The sequence below is a fragment of the Lagopus leucura genome, unplaced genomic scaffold (genome assembly GCF_019238085.1).
Source record: "Lagopus leucura isolate 7727_CA_CO unplaced genomic scaffold, USGS_WTPT01 Super-Scaffold_100001, whole genome shotgun sequence".
NCBI lineage: Eukaryota > Metazoa > Chordata > Aves > Galliformes > Phasianidae > Lagopus > Lagopus leucura.
In genome coordinates this window covers 94074665-94088008 of record NW_024962262.1, presented here as the reverse complement: position 1 = coordinate 94088008, position 13344 = coordinate 94074665, and the positions used below count along the sequence as shown (strand labels likewise).

General features: G+C 38.6%; 2 protein-coding genes across 6 annotated transcripts in view; one reads left to right on the top strand and one right to left on the bottom strand.

The window, feature by feature from the left end:
- Positions 1-13344, bottom strand: part of CMSS1 (cms1 ribosomal small subunit homolog) — a 230348-nt gene that overhangs the window by 196238 nt on the left and 20766 nt on the right. The gene's annotated exons all lie outside the window — the stretch shown is intronic.
- FILIP1L (filamin A interacting protein 1 like) overlaps positions 1-13344 on the top strand; it is a 198645-nt gene that overhangs the window by 167831 nt on the left and 17470 nt on the right. The window lies entirely within an intron of this gene.

Here is a 13344-nt window from a genome sequence, read left to right as displayed (position 1 = left end):
CTGCCCGTGGGGCTGCGCTCCGTCTGAACCGAGCAGTTGCGACTAGCTCGGAGATCGACAAACTTCCCAACTTCTACACGCTGCTTCCCTCTTCCGTGTCTTGTGTGCAAGTGTCAAGTCACAGCAGCGCTGAGCTGTCAGACGGTGAGAAGGAAACTTTAAATCCCGGTCACCGAGCAAACGAATCTCGAAGGAGAGCAGCCGCTGCAGAGCGGGATGGGCACCCGGTAGGCTCGGCTACAGCCTGCGGCTGTCAGCTGCAATTTGCGGGGACGCGCTCCTGTCCCCGGGCTGAGGAGCTGTCACATCTCCGCTTGTAGGAACAACTGCGCTCAGGTCAGCTCCACTGTGCTACCTGCTGATTCAGGCTGCCAAGCAATGCTCTCCTGAGGCTCATGTGCGCTTCCAAATGTCGCCGCGAGACCTTGAAAGTCGGACAAACTCTACTTGAAAGAAGAAAAATCTGGTTTTGTTGTTTTCGTTTTCCTTAATATCAAGCTACGTAGCTACAAAATACTAGTACAGGCTTGAGCTACGTAGCTACTAGTACAGGCAGCAGAAAGTGTGGAGATTTTTATTTATTTAGTTTCATTCAGTGCTTTAAACCCTTCAGAATCCTTGTTCAGAAAAGTTTAAGCTGCTATTATACAGCCATACGCATTCCTGTTCTATCCTGCACACAAGGCATGGGAGACTGAGAACTGAAATCCCTTGTGAATGTTTTCGGGACATTTTTCCTCTAAAAACAAGTAGCAAACAGTATTTAAGTAGTCATTCTCTACATGGCTCTAAAATCCTTTATAGATATACACTTCCTTTCAAACATAACTCAGGTATTTCTATATTATATTATATTATAATAACCCTGGCATTTAAATAGCTGTCATGTTTCCAAGGTAGTTTTTCTTGTAACAAGCAAAATTTACACTTCTGTTGATGCCATCAGTGCACCAGACTACAGAATCACGGGAGCAATGTCTAGTATATATGGAATGAAACAAAGCCCATAAAGCAGAACAAATGGAAGTTTATACTAGAAAACTAACACCCCAGACTGGCATCCTAAACCCTTACCAAGCCTTCTGCTTGCTATTCTATTGTAGCTGCAGACTAGCAACCTAATTCTCCTTCCCTGATAAATTTTGATTCCTATACATTATAAATTCAGTCAATTTAATACTTTAAAAATGCATTGGCAAGTTATAATGTGGAAATGTTAGCTAAATTATGAAAAGACATGTTAAAAAGCAGAATTAATAAGCAGCCCTTCGCATATATCTGAAGGAAAAGGAGAGGCTGAACTCAAAGGACTACAGTATGATAAAGTAAAAAGCATTTGCAGGAATACTATAAATGCAATAAACATGTTTTATGAAGGTAGTAACTAGAAATAGAAGAAAGCCTATCCATATCTAAGAGACTACTTCAGCTCTTCCAAATCCAAAACAGAATAAGGGCAATGTGTATCATTATATTATTTTGATAATATCCTAAGTGTCATCTGTACTGTGAGTACTACCAGTCTAATGCAAATCATGATATCTGTTAAAAAATAAAACTACTTCATTTCCCATAGTTTGTCTTCCACACACCTAAAGGGAAAACATTCTTTGCCTTACACCTCTAAGACGAATTTTGATCTAATTTCTACTGGTAAAAGTCCAAAATAATTAGACTTGGGTATAACAACATCTTTCGTAGTTGTTTCCCACCCCACCCCCCCACAGTATTGTGTGCCTTTGTTTTGTCATAGATTTCCTAGTATGTCTCGAAACTATCGAGTTTTAAGTAAACAAAATGTTAGCTGATATCACTTAACACTAAGAGGAAAGAAAACTGTAAAGGGAAAGAATAATCATGTAATTCAGTCTTCAGCACCTGGATTTCTTCTGTTAACTTTCTCTGTACCTCTCAACTTTTTTTTTTTTACAACAGGTAATGTAAAGAGAAAGTGCTTTAGGAGCAAGCACCTCCTCCAGAAATGAGGGTCAGCCTCCTATCTAACTGCATTGACCCTTTGTTCCTTCCCTGTCACTCCCTTCCTTCCACTGACCGATGTCACATAAATGCTGATAGGGGAATTTTTAGAGATTGATCTCATGGATCAACGTATTTAACTTGCCCTTATTTTATTTTCCCCACCAGTACCAGTATAAGCAAGTCACTGCTTGATTTGGCTTAATAACATCACCCCTGCGTTACTTACCTAATGCTGGAATGATTTATCACATTTGTCATTGTCATGGGAGGAAAAAAAATAAAAGAAAACCAAACAGCCTGATTTTACTTGCAGCGACAGTTTGCATTTCATGTCAGTTCTTAAAAGCTGGCACTTTTCTTTAGAAAAAGTCCTTTATCGGGGTAGGCTGGCATGGGAAAGTGCACAGCCAACACTCCTTGGGAGCTCTCCTGCACACAGCTTCTCTCAGATCCTGGGTGTGGTATCACCAGAACACAGCTCATTACAGATGCAATTAAAATACCCTGGAAAATATCTAAGTCAGAGAGTACTAAGGAGGTTATAATGTAGGAAGACTCGCCTTTAAAAACCATCCTATAAAATTTAATTCTGACTCATTAATAGTTCCCTTTAATCCTCCAGCCTGTCATCAAATTGATGTGAATTAGAAACCATGCCTTACCATTAAAAAACAAAAGCTTTCACTGCTTGGGTTTGTCTTTTCATAAATGGATTCTTCATAAATGGATATCCACAAGGTTTATCTTAAGTTTTCTCAATGTAGTCGAAGGCTTAGTTAATTTCAGTCCCTCACTCCTGCCCCCTAAGAGGGTAGGAGACATTGCTGAAATACTTTAAATCAGCACATATGAGTACATATAAGCACAAGGCTGAGCTTGTGCTTATGTGAGGTAATGGGCATTCTGTGTCTTAACACCTCTCAGTCTGTTCCACTGATGTTGAGGTTTGCTGTGTTTCCTGCTAGTGAGACAAGAACCACTCTGACTGCAACTCTGGGGCACCATCTTGTCTCTGGGAGGTCAGAACAGCACCTCGCTGCTTGACCAATAGAGCATGCCCACCATCCTCGAGTGTTCAGGAGTTCAAGGACATGCTATTAAGAATTCAGTAGCACAGCGTAGCCTCCTGTTTAAAGGCAGTACAAAGCCAGTCCCACCCGAAGCATTGCTGGCTAAGCAGAGTGACAGAACCGAGGTGACAGAGCAGGGGAACATTCCTGCAGTAAGTGAGCGCCAGGTTATCCAAGACAAGCGAACACCCAGCACCAGCACCATGCAACCCTCCCTTAATTATAAAACAGAAAGCTTGAGGGTGAGAGTTCAAACTGACCTTGTTAGGCAACGCTTCAAAACAACTACAAGTCATTCAGGTTGATAAACACACTTTTTTTTTCCTCTGTTGCAGAAGTCACCCCTTCTGCTACAGCTCATTGTGCATGTCGTGATGACATTACACACACTTTTCTTCAGCCTTGAGCTGTGTGTGGCAACCTGTTGCTGACCACCAGAGAGTGGCTGCCATGGTCAAGAAGCAGAATTCCTACTTGCAGAGCCCACCCGAGCTCAGGCTTCCACAAACCGTTAGAGAAGTACCACAGGCAGGGTACACAAAGCTCTGATGAACATGACAGAGAATGCAGATGCTAAGAGTGAACTGAAATACTTCGGACAAGGAAAAAAATACCTAGCTATCAGACGCGTTTATGATCTTTGCACAGTTCCACAATAAGACCATTTCTAGTTTATAAAAAACCTTTCTGCTAATCTTGCCAGATGTTTTGGCCAGCATCATTCACACCCAACAGGACAAACAACATTCAGTTTTCATGTTTATACAATATCCAACACAATCAACATTGAGACCTTGAAAAGCCTTACCATTATTTCTTTTTAAACGTGGGCTGGTGGATTAATCTTGCATACATTTCAGGGAAGTAAAACAATACATGAACCAAATTTCATTGTCCTTTACAGGCTTCCAAAGGCCTGGGAAGGAACACAACAATTACACTGAAGTCAGAGGAAACAATAGGTTAGAAGGTTTAGAGATCTCTCAGAAGCAGCTTAACAAATGCCACAGTTGTTTTAGTTTTTAAACTTTAAAATGCTCCTCTCAGTTATGCAGTACTTCAACTTCAGTCATTCCACTTTCAGATCCCTTCCTAAAGAAGAGGAAAGTGAATTAAGTGAGCCTAATTTGTACCTTAAAGTTTGGCCTCCTGAACTTGGGGGTACCACAGCACCACATTCAGAGCAGCTAGCCCCTGACCTATGTGTCTGAAATCCAGCACTGCTCGTATTAACTTGGATGTGGCTCTCTGAGAACTAACTCATCAACAGCTATTAGTGTATAGGAACATGGGAAAAAAATGCAATTTGCTAATGCTCAAAGCTAAAACATTTTCTTAACCTGCAAATAGCACCATATACTTTTTCATGTAAAGAGAAAATCTTTTGACTAGCAGCCCACATCAATCTTAAATTAAATATGGAATTCCCTTCAGTGAGAAGGCCACCATGAACTTTGGCAGACTTAAAACTTCTCCTAAAACACGTGTTTCTAAAACCAAGTCTAATATATAAATCATTATACACATTTGGATGCATATGGGTTAACAGGATTGGGGATATAAACCCTCTGAAGCAAAGTTCTCAAGTACAAATTCTAGATAGGACATTCCAAGTTAGATAAAATAGATTGCATGTAGTGCAAAAAGCAAGGATAACAGTGTTTAGGCTTCTGCTAAGAGGTGGCACCTTTATTCTCTTTTGGTAAAATAGCAGAGAAAAGCTGACAGTAATCTTAAAGCTTAAAGATTTTGCTAACCTCTATAAAGGAGAAGGAAAAATGCACAACAACATAGAAAGGAGCCTTTAGGAAAGTGTCTGCTTGTCTTTGCCTTGTTCCCATTCTCTGCTTGAGAATCTTTGTAAATGGCTAAATTCTCCTGTTTCAATCAGGATTAACTGAGAGGGAAAATATCAGAATTTGACAAGGTAACTTTTTATAACCTGTATGTGACCTTTGCATATTTCTAGTTAAACCAAACAACTAGCAAGTTCTGTCTAGAGATAATGGTGTCTTTTTTATATTCAGCATTTGAAATAACTTTTTTAATTAATGATAAAAGCTAAAATGTATTACATCAGAAACATACTGTACATGAAAGCATACTACAGGTCCTTCATTTATAGTGACATTTGAAAATAGGAAAATGTAACCTAAACATCACAGATCATCAGCCAAGAGGCAAGAAAAGAGATCAAATAGGGCACGTAGCCAAATGCCCTTCAGTCACATAATGATACTCAATTATAAATCAGTCTGGGGTACAATCATGAGGTAGAGATTGCTTGACTGAACTAACAGTTGTTTGAAGATCAGGGAATACCTGGAGTCCAAAAGTCTTTATTTGAAGGGGCAAGGGAAATAGAAATTCACGGACTTTCCTCTTTACTAAAACATCAAAAGTAAAAGAAAATTCTCGGACTATCATCTATAGCTCTCAATTGTAGCTTTCCATCCTACATTCTAAAACAGTGAAAGATCCTCTTGAAGAGGATCAGTTTGGAGAATGTTAATGTAAATGCCCAACAAGAGCATCTATGCTAAGGATTTAAATGCTTTAAATGCCTTGGCTTTGCACCTTTAAATGATTCACTGACTATTCCCAGGCCAAGGTGGACCAGTGTCCTACTGAAACAAGAGAAAACACAACAGCCAAGCATCTCACACTTCAAGTCTCAACACATTCAGATGTAGGAGACATAGAGCAAAACATTTTGGAGGATTAGGACAGATGGCAAAGAATTGAGTTATTTCCCAGGCAGCAATGTCCACAGAATCGGAGCTTCAATACATGAAACTGTGCTGAGAAGCAATTTGTAATATACCAGGATAGTTTTAATACAATTTTGGAAGGAACCATACTACTGATTTGGAAACTAACAGCATCCTTCATCACTTTTTCACTTCAAAGCTATCTTTAGCCAGTGAACTACACTGTAATGCATTCCTACAGTCTCCTTTTCACTTATGTCCTCCAAGGTGAAGTGCTGGAAAAGTCCATTTTAGAGAAAACAGATACCTTCATATTAACAGGCCACTAAGAAAAAGATGTATGTTTAGCTTCAAAGGGAAATCTCTGTTTTATGTAAGTGTTATTAACTGTTCTTATTGCTTCCAGTCTTAGCTACTAGAAAGAACTGCATCCATATCAACAAACCTGATTATATTAAAATCCCTTGCTTTTCTGGGAAGCCTTAACAGCACTGCTTCGTGCAACTCTGCATCACAGAAAACTTAATCATCTCAGTCTAAATTTTCAGTAAAAACTGAGGTTCATGTTTTCTGCCCCAAAAAAGTAGAATGGGGTGCTACCCCAGCCCAGCCTTCAAGCACCCAGAGTTTATTATACACAGAGCTACGTCAGAAGCAAAGCACACCAAAAAGGGTTTATTTTTTTCCTAGGATGTATGTATATAATAAAGACTTTATGGATATGAGCAGAACTTCAAGAAGCCACATAGTTTTGTCCTCCCACACAGGAGTGATGACACTGACGTCACGCCTGAGGAATGTTTGTCCGATTCTTTTTATGTATCTCCCGTTCCTCAAAATGATGGAGAACTCAATGCCTTCTCAGAAAATCCCATTCTAGACTGAAGTACCATTAACATTTATCTTGCAATATTTAATCTAAATGTAATAATTACAATTTAAGCACATACATTCCTGTCATGTTCATTGAGTACATGAAGAACGCGTCCCAGTTTGCAGCCAACTTCCACCTTAGAGCAAGTGGCTACTGTATGACTGAGCAGCCTACCCAGCATTGGTGGCAGCAGAAAGTTCAGCCTCTCAGTTCAACAGAAGCATGCATGGGAGCATGGAAAATTCTAAATTTTATCATTGTTGCTAGCCAATAACATACAAATAAAGCCATGCCAGCATAACAGAGAGGCACAATGCCTATATTGCCCTTAGATGAAAATGTGGCCCCAGACATTTACTTCTATATTAAACGTGTGTTAAAATTGTTTTAGAGAACATCCAATTCCTGTAAATGTTATGGGAAAATGACATTTATGACTAACCAGTCTCCTCTGAGAAACATGATGTGTTTTTGTTGGCTAAATTCCATCTTCTGTCATACCAAAAATATTAACTAATTAAAGTAGAAAAAAAGTTTGTATGAATTGGATACTTGCACAATCGTGCTCATTTCTGGTCAGGACAGCAGTACAGCTCCAGGTGAATCAGGTAGCAGAAAAGCATCTATTTACCCAACTGCCTCCAGAAGAGCACTGGTAAAGTGGAGGTCCACCTTGAATCTACGCACTATAATATCATATACCTAGGGGAGAGGGGGGAGGAAATCAAATCAAATTATAGGCAGGAATTACCTAAATTGTTTAGAGATAACAAATTTCAGACTGTTGTCTTAATCTAGTAGTAACACGTTTATTTAACCAAAAAGTGTGAAAGGAAGGCTTAAATGTTACACACTTTTATAGAGCTAAAATGACTGACACATTTAGGGATTCAAAACGTAGAATCGTAGAATCACCAAGGTTGGAAAAGACCTTCAAGATCATCCAGTCCAACCATTCACCTATTCCCAATAGCTCCCACTAAACCATGTCCCTCAACACAACATCCAGCCTTTCCTTGAACACCCCCAGGCTCGGTGACTCCACCACCTCCCTGGGCAGTCCATTCCAGTGCCTGACCACCCTGTCTGAAAAGTAACTTCTGCAAACTGATCAGTTACTTAAATGATGGAGATTAGATACCCAAGACAAAAAGCCAGACAAAACTGTTGGCACTTGTATGAACAGGAAACACAGCATACAGTGTATTACATGCACTGTAATACTAGGTAGAAGTCTGCAGTGGTAACAGTACAGATACTCTATACAGAGAATGCAAACACATACATCTGCCCACGGGGAATAAAAATGAGTAAAAATGGTGGGAAAGCACTATCCTGTTTACCCCTATGGTACCAAGTGCTTCATAACACTGGTGATTCTAGGAACAGTTCAACATCATGTGGTCAAGCAATAACGCTCTAGCAGTAATGATTAAATAATTAAACATTAAATACACAGCTCAGGCTCATAAAGACACGTGATCTTTCCTACTGATTTAATTTATTCAAATTGAAGTCATAGTGACACTGTCATTTAAAATTCACAAATTACACAAAGCATTAGTTGCCTTATTTTGTCTAGTAACAGTATCATTAAAGCCTCTTTGAATTAATTCTCAAAATGGTCTGTTATAGTAAGTCAACACTGCTTTTCCATTTTAATAAATCTGAAGCTCAGGCACAAAATTTTACTTGTTTAAGATGAAAAGAAAAAAAGCAGGACCTGGATTAGTAACTGAGAAGATTTGCCTCAGTCTTGTTGCTTTGACCCCTATACCACATCTCTTGTGGTTCATCTTTCCATTTCCTTCAGAAAGCTTTCCATCTGCAAAACTATAATTTCCTGGCTGACGCAAATTTGAAGAGTTCCAAATTCTGAAGTTACTTGTTTTATTTCTGACTTTACAGGCAGTTTGCTGGGGGGAAGGAGAGAATGCACTACGGTAATATGATAAAATCCCAAACTATTAACCAGCAAAACCCAAGTCATATTCCTGTGAGCCTGTGAAGTTATTCATCCATTTAAATTCTGAACAGAAGAGGATTAACACTTGCATGTCACTGAAATGCCAAGAGAAATAGATACTAACTTCAAAGAATAATTAAGTAACCTGAAATAGCTGTTAATAGAAAGAGGGAAGGAAGACATACATCTCCAACATGTAATGCACCACAACACAGACCACAGCTCATCGTGCCATGCTTTCCAGTAGCTGAACTCTGTGAGACTTATTAAGGCTAACCCCAAGTAAAGATTATTACTACTGTGGTCAGACAGAACTCATTACAATTATGTTTTTCAGGATATGCAGTCAAGAAAAAAAAAATAAAGCTGTCTGCAAGTGAATAGGATAGCAACATCTTCACTCCTGTCTAAGAATCCTGCTCCTTCCTGTAAGTCTCAGGTGTTGTAATGCTAGCCCTGAGATTTGCAAGTCTAGAAATCAAAGGCCAGAATTAAGAACTCATAACTTGCAAATACGAGCAGTTATTGCCAAGAGACTTATTTATGAAAGAATGATGTTCTCATAGATGATTTACACAAACTTCCAGATATGGAAAGGACATAATTCAAGATAGACGTTTCTTAAACCGAGGTTTAACATAAAATTTATGATAAAATGAAACTGAATTTTAGCGCTGGACTAAAATGACTCCAACCACAGTCCTAATATCTGTATCTCTATCCCACAGGATGATTTTTCAGAAGCACAATAGTTGTGAAATCATGGCCACAATCAGTGTTATTCTTACAGATTAATTTGGTTTTCAAAGACCAAATAATCCCGTTCACATTTACTCAGCATCACAGCTAAATATTTCTGGTTATCCATTTAAAATTTTGCCCAAGTTAACCCAGAACTGGCAATGCCATTCACCATATATGACTTGTATTAAGCCTCTTGAAGCAAGTCAGCATTTTAAGCATCAGATAAAACAATGACTACCTCTCTGCGGTAGTCTGTGGAGTAATAAGCAGAACTCACACTCCCCTCATTAGGAGTCCTCATTTAATAGAATAAATTTCCTTATCAGGAAATCTGCCTTACAGACAGTCTCTTGCTGCCGAGACACCCTTTGTGGAGATTTGCATCCTAGTATAAACTAATGATTTAAAATATCTATACATAAATAACATACTGGAAAAAAAAATATTAACGTAAGTGCAAGCATTCTGTTGGGAAGTGCTGACTGATTCAGATAAAGGCAACAGATTACACAACAGCTATGGTATGCTGTTGCCACTGTAATTTCAAAGGCTTTTGACTTTCTTTATGATGGGGGAAAAAAAAAGAAGCATCAATAAAGATAATAAAGAGAGCTATAAAAGTAGCCAAAACATATGTCTTCATAAAAGCTACGCATCAGAAAGTAGGACTGCAGGCAAAGAAAAGAAATGTGCAGCCACCCCAAGGCCAGAAACCCAGTTCAGCAAACCAGATTTTATTGCCACAAACTGCGGAAGGCACAGACAGACTGGCTTTCTGCCGAAAATAAATACTTAACTGTATTGGTGTCAAAAATTACACCGACTTGTATGATTTACCAGAAATGATGAAGCACATTTCTTCTCTTATTAAAAGCCAGACCGTGGCTTATTGCTAACTGGGAAGAATGCCTCAGACGAAGAGGCATGACTTCATCTACATTTAAAAGCTTTCAGCTTAGCATTTTTATTTGCATTGTACAGGAGGAAATTCAAGTACATGCCCAAAAACCTTAGAAGCAAGTTTCCTTCATGTTATAACCTGCAGAACCTCTGGTAAGCCACGTGTTTAAGCGAGGAAATAACACATGAGCTCAATAAAAATAGGTGTATTGAAAACTTACCAAAAATCACCAATGACATTCAAAATCTCTGCCATTTCTGCTGAATCAAATAAAAATCTTGATACTCACCACAGATATGCTAAGATCTCCTCTGTAGTTTGGCGAAAGAGATGACAGAAGTCCAGCTTTAAAAGCCAACACCTGCTGCACTAGCACCCTTAAAGAATTCACCCTGTGACTGCTTAAAAAATTTTTAAAAAGCATTTAAAAATTATTATTATAATCCTAAGAGTAATGATTAATTCTAGGCAAGCTAAAAAGTTGTGCTGCTAAGTGTAATGTCATACAGCCCAAGACAACGCAATTAAATCCATGATATCAAGGACAAGAAGCTATAGGATGAATACTGAGAAAAGCAATTACAATGAACAGAGAGCTTACAAAGACAATGTATTTCTTTAAGCTAAAAAGACTGGTATTGCAAACAGGTAGGACAGTAAGACAATAAAACAATAATTTATAACAGAAGCCGCATAGAAAGAGTAATAAGACACTGCCCTGACTCTTTTTAACTACCTACCATTCATGTTCATAAAAGCAGTTTCCAATGCCTGTTTTTGCTGGCCTGGATTCAGAAAGGGTTCTCGTAGTCCTATGAAGTCAACTCCTTGGAATTATCTATGAATGCTTTGTCTAAATGAGATACCTGCCTTTGTCTAAAACAAAATTACTTGATCGCAAAATTCAACTGGAAATGAAAATGCTAAAAATATTTTATGGGATGGGGGCATCTATTCATTTTATTTCTACTTTTTTTCTTTTTAAAGCCACCTTTTTCTGACCTTCGCATGCTAGAGCTTTTGGTCAAATAGCTCCTTCAAATCCAACATACTTGGGTCCTTCAAATAGACCTGGTAGCTTTAAACCTTATGGTATGGCTAAAAACACAGCAGGCCCAAAGTGACATCTTCACTTTTACTTTTCCGCTACTTATGTGGCCAGACTTTATAAGAGAAGACAAGAGAAGCCAGACTTAACATTGGCAATGCAGAAAGTCCACCAAGTATTCAGTTTCCATTTTGCAGTCCCACAGTCACCAAAAGCTAGTGCAAAAACATATTTGATTACATGTATTAAAGTAATAATATTACACCCCTTTTCTTCTATTTAGAAAAACATTAAAATCATTTAACAGCTTCTAACTATGCTCCATAATTTGACTTCATTGAAGTCATGTTATAGATTTAAGGGGTTAGAAGTATTTTCTTTATATGTCTGCTTGAATTTTAAAATTGTACTTTGTTTTCAATCAAAGAAACATTTCCACGTACCCTGGAGTGTTTTGGAATGACCAAGGAAACAAAATCTCTTGAAAATTCTTATCAGCTTATACAACAATCCAGTTGAGTTACCAATCGTTTAAGCACTTCTGTTCGAATAACCATGGGAATACATGATTACTGATCACAGTTTGGGTTAGACTCTCTCAGATAAGCACTCACTTCGGGCTGGAACCTCAAGCATACTGCTGAATCAAAGCTTGGGAAATGAAGTTACATGACAAAAAAGGAAAATGGGAAAATAATACAAACTGTACATGTACGTAATGCTCACTGGAAGGACTTGTGGGATTATTCACTCAAAGATCTGCCAACTGACTTTACCAATTTATTTATGAACAATTCTCTTAGTTGCACCATAAAATATTGCACAGCATTCCTATGAAAATCAGAATTGTTGGGTTATTATTTAGCCCAAGAGTCTTCCTTCTAAAGCAATTTAAGGGGCATCAGTCACTGTGGCATTACAGTTTTGTTTGGCCAGAGAGATATCAACTAGTTAATAAAGAAGCGTTGAGTAAAATCTCAATTAATTTAGGTATTAATCACATTAGCTAAGTTTGCCTTATGAAAATGAATTACAACAAAGCGAGCTAAAATAAAACACAGGCTAATAGCTCAAATTTATTTTATCCATATTAATCTGTCCTAACTTCACGCACACACAAAAAAAATGAGTCTATTCCAAATGAAATCGTTAGTTGTGCTTCTGTTATGGTTTTTATATCTATGGCAACAGTAAATCATCAATTGAACTTCACTACTAAAGCATTCAGAGACAAGGGTGGGGAGGGGAGGGTGATTTTTTTCTAAAAGGAAATCAGACTCGCTAACATTAAAAAGATGACCCAAGTTTATACACTGACAACACAGTAAAAAGCCGCCTTTGAAGATGGTGTAGACCTCTTGTTCTGTCAGCCAGCAACATTCTTCCGAGCTCACTTCACAAACCACTCCCTCTCCCCTTACACCTTTTCATGTCAGCTTTCCCTATATTACGCTAATCTACTGTTGTAAAGAATTTGGGGCTGCTTGACAACTTCGAAATCAACTCAGTTTACTGTTTTTTCGCATTCCACCAATTTTTCACTACACTGTATTTCATTACACTGAATGTAGTGAAACTGCTGCACTAAAATAAAGACTGTAGGGGCGGTGGTAAAGGTGTTAATAGATTTGATAGTCATAGATTTCTATTGAGTATCCTCATCCTGGAGCAGGTCCAAAGAGGGGCAACAAGGCTTGTGAAGGGCTTGGAGAGCATGTCATATGAGGAGCAACTGAAGGAACTGGGGCTGTTCAGTCTGGGGAAAAGGATGCTGAGGGAAGACCTTATTGCTCTCTTTCAATACCTGAAAGGTGATTTCAGCAAGAGCAGGGCTGGTCTCCTCTCACTGGTGAGATGACGAGGGGAAATGGCCTCAAGTTGCACCAGAGAATGTTTAGGTTGGCCATCAGGAAACACTTCTTTACAGAAAGGATTGATAAGCACTGGAATAGGCTCCCCAGGGAGGTGGTTGAGTTACCATCCCTGGATGTGTTTAAAAACATGTGTGGTGGTGCTCAGGGACATGATTTAGTGGCCGGTTGGTAGAGTT